This window comes from Malaya genurostris, chromosome 3 (assembly GCF_030247185.1).
Source record: "Malaya genurostris strain Urasoe2022 chromosome 3, Malgen_1.1, whole genome shotgun sequence".
NCBI lineage: Eukaryota > Metazoa > Arthropoda > Insecta > Diptera > Culicidae > Malaya > Malaya genurostris.
Window position 1 is genome coordinate 231,546,995 of NC_080572.1, and position 6,567 is coordinate 231,553,561.

A 6,567-nucleotide genomic window follows, 5' to 3' on the forward strand; every position below is an offset into this window, starting at 1 on the left:
CCATCTGTATTGTATACATTACTAGACAACAAAGACTACGACTTGACTAAACTATTTGTATTTATGACTTTTCTGGCATGGTCATCCTGACAATGGTAGTCATCTCAAATATAAGAACAAATAGTTAAAATCACAATTTCTAGTAAGGCGAAATTGCTCTCGAGCCTTGATATATATGAAGAGCTGAATAGTTATCGCTACCATGTAAATATGTCCACAGTATAATAATGTTACCATAAATAGATACATGGTTTAAAAGAAATTATGAAGTTTGAATACACTATTCATGTAGTCCATATCAAAAGAATTTATGTAGTAAGAACATTATCGTATAGTGTTTTTTAACCGACTATGTTTTTCATTTGTACTAACTATACAAATTGTCAATAAACGGATGTACTTTGTTATTGTCACATAAAGTTACAATACAGCCGACAATTTCGTAACACATCAGTGATTGATTTGAAAATATGTATATTGTGACTTATATTGTGCAATTTGGAAGGCCTTGCAGGTGAGTAAATTTTGTAGCCTTACTAGTTTCCGTCGTTGAAATTAAATTTTTCAACAATTGCCGGATTTCTAGTGAAATCGACGTCCTGTATAATTTTTATTATTCGTTATCGGTCGCTGTAGAAACAACATCAAGCGATTGATGAAAACGACGAACATCATCCGATTCCCGGATTCAAATCGCTCGAATCCGACGGAAAAAATAACAATATATGGCAGGTGGGTGTTGAGGTTTGCATCTGGACTTGGTTATTAATTTCTTCCATGCTGCCCATTCCTGCTTCAGGAAAAACTTCACCGAACAGAGCCTGGGATCAACAGTTGCAACCCATTCGTAACCGAATGTTCGAAGTGAGCACACGCGTTTTTTTAACAATCGACATCGGTAAGACGAAGGTGCCTATCACAGCAGAGGCTGTAGTATAGGCATTAAATAAAAGTGATAAAAAGTAGCATCCCCGCAAGTGAGTTCTGTCTGTGCACCGGTATCAACAGTAGACGCTATTGTGCTATCATCGGGCAGCAGTTATTTCTATTGTTTGCTACCCGCATCGCAGCAGCCAAATCCTGAGTCAAGGTCACGCTGAAGCACAACGAAGGAGTGAAGGAGCAACTCACCTAACAGCTTACCGTGACATACTGTTAAGTATTTTCTCAAACTTTTTCTTTCAACTTTTACTATTCATATATTTTCTTTTCATTTTATTTCTTTCTTTCTCATTTCAAGTGCGGGAGACTTCTTTACTCCCGCACTTTAAATATGAATATTGATGACAGTGGGGGTGTCTCGGAGGAGGGCGAAGCTGAACGAATGAACGAAGAACATTTAGAGGCTGAGTTTGCTTCCGAGATGCCATCTACCCCTCCTATACCATCTCCCCCTCCGATACCATCTCCCTCTCCGATACCATCTCCCTCTCCGATGCCTCCATCTCCCTCTAAGATATTGCCTGCCCGCCAAAAAGTTTACCAAGACGATGGCTCGGGGGGTCCGTGGGTGGTATACTTCCGGCCCAAATTAAAGTCTCTCAGAGTTTTAAATATTGCTCGGGACCTGGAAAAACATTACTCGGCAATAAAAACAATAGATAAGGTTTCGCCAAACAAGTTACGCGTTGTTGTGTCCGACCTGAAGCAAGCAAACGCGATTGCTACCAGCGAGTTGTTCACGAAGGAGTACCGCGTGTACGTCCCGTCTCATGTGGTGGAGATCGACGGTGTGGTCCGTGACGAAAGTCTGACAATCGAAGATCTGATGAAGGACGGGGTAGGCCGTTTCAAAAACCCCGACCTTCAACCAGTGAAAATTTTGGAGTGCAAGCAATTGCACTCAAAATCGATAGATGGTAAATTTTACCAATCGGACTCATTTCGCGTGACTTTTGCCGGATCTGCACTTCCAAATTATTTGGTAGTGAGTGGAGTTCGTCTACCTGTTCGGCTGTATGTACCGCGGGTAATGCATTGCACAAGCTGCAAACAGTTAGGTCATACGGCAACCTATTGTTGCAACAAACTGCGATGCGGCAAATGCGGAGAGGCCCATGAGGACGATCTCTGCAGAAGAGCAGTGGAAAAGTGTTGCTACTGCGGGGAGAATCCTCATGATCTTTCGGTGTGCCCTACGTACATACAGCGTGCGGAGAAATTGAAGCGATCCGTGAAAGAACGTTCCAAACGTTCTTATGCGGAAATCTTAAAAAGAACCACTCCATCGACCCCTGAGAACCCGTTTGCAATCTTGCCAGTTGAAGAGGATACCTCTGACGACCCAGGCGAAGGACCTTCCTACACACAGGTTGAAGGAAGCAGGAAAAGACAAAATCTGGCTTCTCCCAAGCTTCCTCGTAAAGGCCTCAGACTGTCCTCTTCGTCACAAAAGAACCAAACGGAAACAAAAAGTGCTGACTCAAAACCGAAGCAAACACCTCCTGGGTTCAAAAAACTTAGGGATGATAAGGAGTACCCAGCACTTCCTGGGGCATCAAAAAACCCGAATGACCCCAAAGCACAACCAGAAAATCCAACAAACGCTGGATTATTGAAATTTTCTGATATCGTGGACTGGATATTAACAGCCTTCAATATTACTGATCCTCTGAGAAGCTTCCTAACTGCTCTACTGCCAACAGTAAGGACATTTTTAAAACAGTTGACTGAACAATGGCCCCTCCTTGCAGCGATCGTATCTTTTGATGGATAATTTACCACTGAGAATCGAAGATATGATCATTGTGCTTCAGTGGAATTGCAGAAGTATCATCCCAAAACTTGATTCTTTCAAACACTTAATACATACTCATAATTGCGATGTATTCTCCTTGAGTGAAACTTGGCTTACTTCTAACATCAACCTCGACTTCCATAATTTTAACATAATCCGCCTGGACCGAGAAGACTCTTATGGAGGGGTACTTTTAGGGATTAAAAAGTGCTATTCATTTTATCGTATTAACCTCCCCTCGACACCGGGAATTGAAGTTGTTGCTTGCCAAATTAATATTAAAGGCAAAGATCTATGTATAGCTTCTATCTACATTCCTCCCAGAGTCTCGATAGGGCATCGTCGGCTTGCAGACATCATAGAACTTCTTCCTTCACCGCGGCTGGTTTTAGGGGACTTTAACTCGCATGGTACAGGATGGGGCTGCTTATATGATGATAATCGTTCTTCGTTAATCCAAGATCTGTGTGACAACTTCAATTTGACAATTCTAAACACGGGAGAAATGACACGGAACCCTAGACCGCCAGCACAACCAAGTGCGCTGGATTTATCCCTTTGCTCGACTTCGCTACAGTTAGATTGCAAGTGGAAGGTAATCTGTGATCCTCACGGTAGCGATCACTTGCCGATCATAGTTTCTATCACCAACCGTGGAAGACCATCGGAAACAATCAATGTTTCGTACGATTTCACACGAAACATTGATTGGAAACGTTACGCGAGCTCGATATCTGAGAAACTAGAAACATCACAGGAGCTTCCTCCGGAGGAAGAGTATACATTTTTGGCTGGCTTGATTCTTGACACCGCAATTCAAGCTCAGACGAAACGAGTACCTAGCGCGCAAACTAGTATGCGTTCTCCCAACCCATGGTGGGACAAAGAGTGCTCAGAGCTGAAAACGAAAAAAGCTTCAGCCTTCATCTCGTTTAGAAAGAACGGAACTCCAGATAATTATCGGAAATACGCGGCGTTAGAATTTCAAATGAAAAGTCTTATTAAAGCTAAGAAACGCGGTTACTGGCGAAGGTTTGTTGACGGATTAACGAGAGAAACAGCAATGAGCACTCTTTGGAATACGGCCCGTCGCATGCGCAATCGAAATCACGCGAACGAAAGCGAGGAATATTCTAACCGCTGGATATTTGATTTCGCTAAGAAAGTATGTCCTGATTCTGTTCCGGAACAGAAGATATCCCGCGTCGCGACATTGAATACAAACGAAACACCGTTTTCGATGGTAGAGTTCTCACTTGCGCTCTTGTCGTGTAACAATAGAGCCCCGGGGTTAGACAGAATTAAATTCAACTTGTTGAAAAATCTGCCCGACTCTGCCAAAAGGCGCTTGTTGAATTTATTCAACAAGTTCCTCGAGGGTAATATTGTCCCACACGAATGGAGAGAAGTGAGAGTTATTACTATTCAAAAACCTGGAAAACCAGCCTCCGATCACAATTCGTATCGGCCGATTGCTATGCTTTCCTGTATCCGGAAATTGTTGGAGAAAATGATTCTCTTCCGTCTAGACAATTGGGTCGAAACAAATGGATTGCTTTCAGGTACACAATTTGGGTTCCGCAGGGGCAAAGGAACGAACGATTGTCTAGCGTTGCTCTCAACACAAATTCAAATGGCATTTGCTCGTAAAGAACAAATGGCATCAGTTTTCCTCGACATCAAGGGGGCATTCGATTCAGTTTCCATTAACGTTCTATCTGAGAAGTTGCATCAGCATGGTCTTTCACCAGTTTTGAACAACTTTTTATATAATCTATTGTCCGAGAAACACATGCATTTTGAGCATGGTGATTTGACGACAAAGCGATTCAGTTACATGGGTCTTCCTCAGGGCTCATGCTTAAGCCCCCTTTTATACAACTTTTACGTAAATAACATTGATGAATGTATCAACACATCTTGCACGCTAAGACAACTTGCCGACGACAGTGTTGTGTCTATTATAGGACCCAAAGCTGCCGATCTCCAAGGACCATTGCAAGATACCCTCGACAACTTGTCGACATGGGCTTTTCAAATGGGTATCGAGTTCTCTACGGAGAAAACTGAGCTGGTTGTATTTTCAAGGAAGCGAGAACCTGCGCAATTACAGCTTCAACTAGGGGGTGAAACCATAGCTCAGGTTTTCACATTTAAATATCTCGGGGTCTGGTTCGATTCCAAAGGTACCTGGGGATGTCACATTAGGTATTTGAAACGAAAATGCCTACAGAGAATCAATTTCCTTCGTACAATAACCGGAACTTGGTGGGGCTCTCACCCAGGAGACCTGATCAGGTTGTACAAAACGACGATATTGTCAGTAATGGAATATGGATGTTTCTGTTTCCGCTCCGCTACGAATATTCATTTCATTAAACTGGAAAGAATTCAGTATCGTTGTTTACGTATTGCCTTGGGTTGCATGCAATCAACCCATACGATGAGTCTTGAAGTGCTGGCGGGCGTCTTACCGTTGAAAAACAGGTTCTGGGATCTCTCATATCGACTGCTAATCCGATGCGACATTTTGAATCCGATGGTGATAGAAAACTTTGAAAAGCTCGTCGAGCTTAATTCACAAACCCGTTTTATGTCCTTGTATTTTGACTACATGGCTCAGAATATAAATCCTTCTTCGTTTGTTCCCAATCGTGTTCATTTTGTGGATACTTCTAATTCTACTGTGTTTTTCAACACATCCATGAAAGAGGAAATTCGTGGAATCCCGGATCCTGTACGCCCTCAAGAGATCCCAAAAATTTTTAATAATAAATTTAAAGAAGTCGACTGTAATAAAATGTTTTACACTGACGGATCATATCTAGACGGGTCCACTGGCTTCGGTATATTCAATGTAAATTTCACCGCTTCCTATAAACTCAGTGATCCAGCTTCAGTTTACGTCGCAGAACTAGCTGCAATTCAGTATACCCTTGAGATCATTGACACTCTGCCCACAGATCACTACTTCATTGTATCGGACAGTCTCAGTTCCATTGAGGCTCTCCGTTCAGTGAAGCCTGGAAAGCACTCACCGTATTTCCTGGGGAAAATACGGGAACAATTGAGTGCTTTATCTGCAAAATCATACCAGATTACCTTGGTTTGGGTCCCCTCACATTGTTCCATACGGGGTAATGAGAGGGCGGACTCGTTAGCCAAGGTGGGCGCACTAGAAGGTGATATCTATGAAAGACCAATCTGCTTCAATGAATTTTTCAGTTGCTGTCGTCAGAAAACTCTAGCCAGCTGGCAGAATACATGGAATAGTGGAACTCTGGGACGATGGTTACACTCAATAGTCCCACAGGTATCGACGAAAGCTTGGTTCCGGGGGTTAGACGTGAGCCGAGACTTTATTCGTGTAATGTCAAGGCTCATGTCTAATCATTATATGTTCAGCGCGCATCTTCGTCGTGTGGGGCTCGCTGAGAGTGGTGTCTGCGTTTGCGGTGAGGGTTATCATGACATCGAACATGTTGTTTGGACATGTGTCGAGTATTGTGATGCCAGGTCCCAACTCATAGGTTCCCTTCGGGCCCGAGGTATACCACCCTTCGTACCAGTCCGCGACGTCTTGGCAACTCGAAATCTTCCTTATATGACTCTCATCTATAACTTCTTGAAAACTATCAATGCTCAAATTTAGTGCTCTCCCTATCTCTTTCTCGTCTACAGCTCTACCGCACTCTTCTTTACGTTGCTGGAAGTATGGCCTGTGTAAACGATGCTTCGGAGCATGCACCTGCCTTGAACTGACTGAGTTGCTGGAAGCTACCCAAAAACGTCACATCAACTAGCTACCCAAAAACGTCACATCAGGAAGC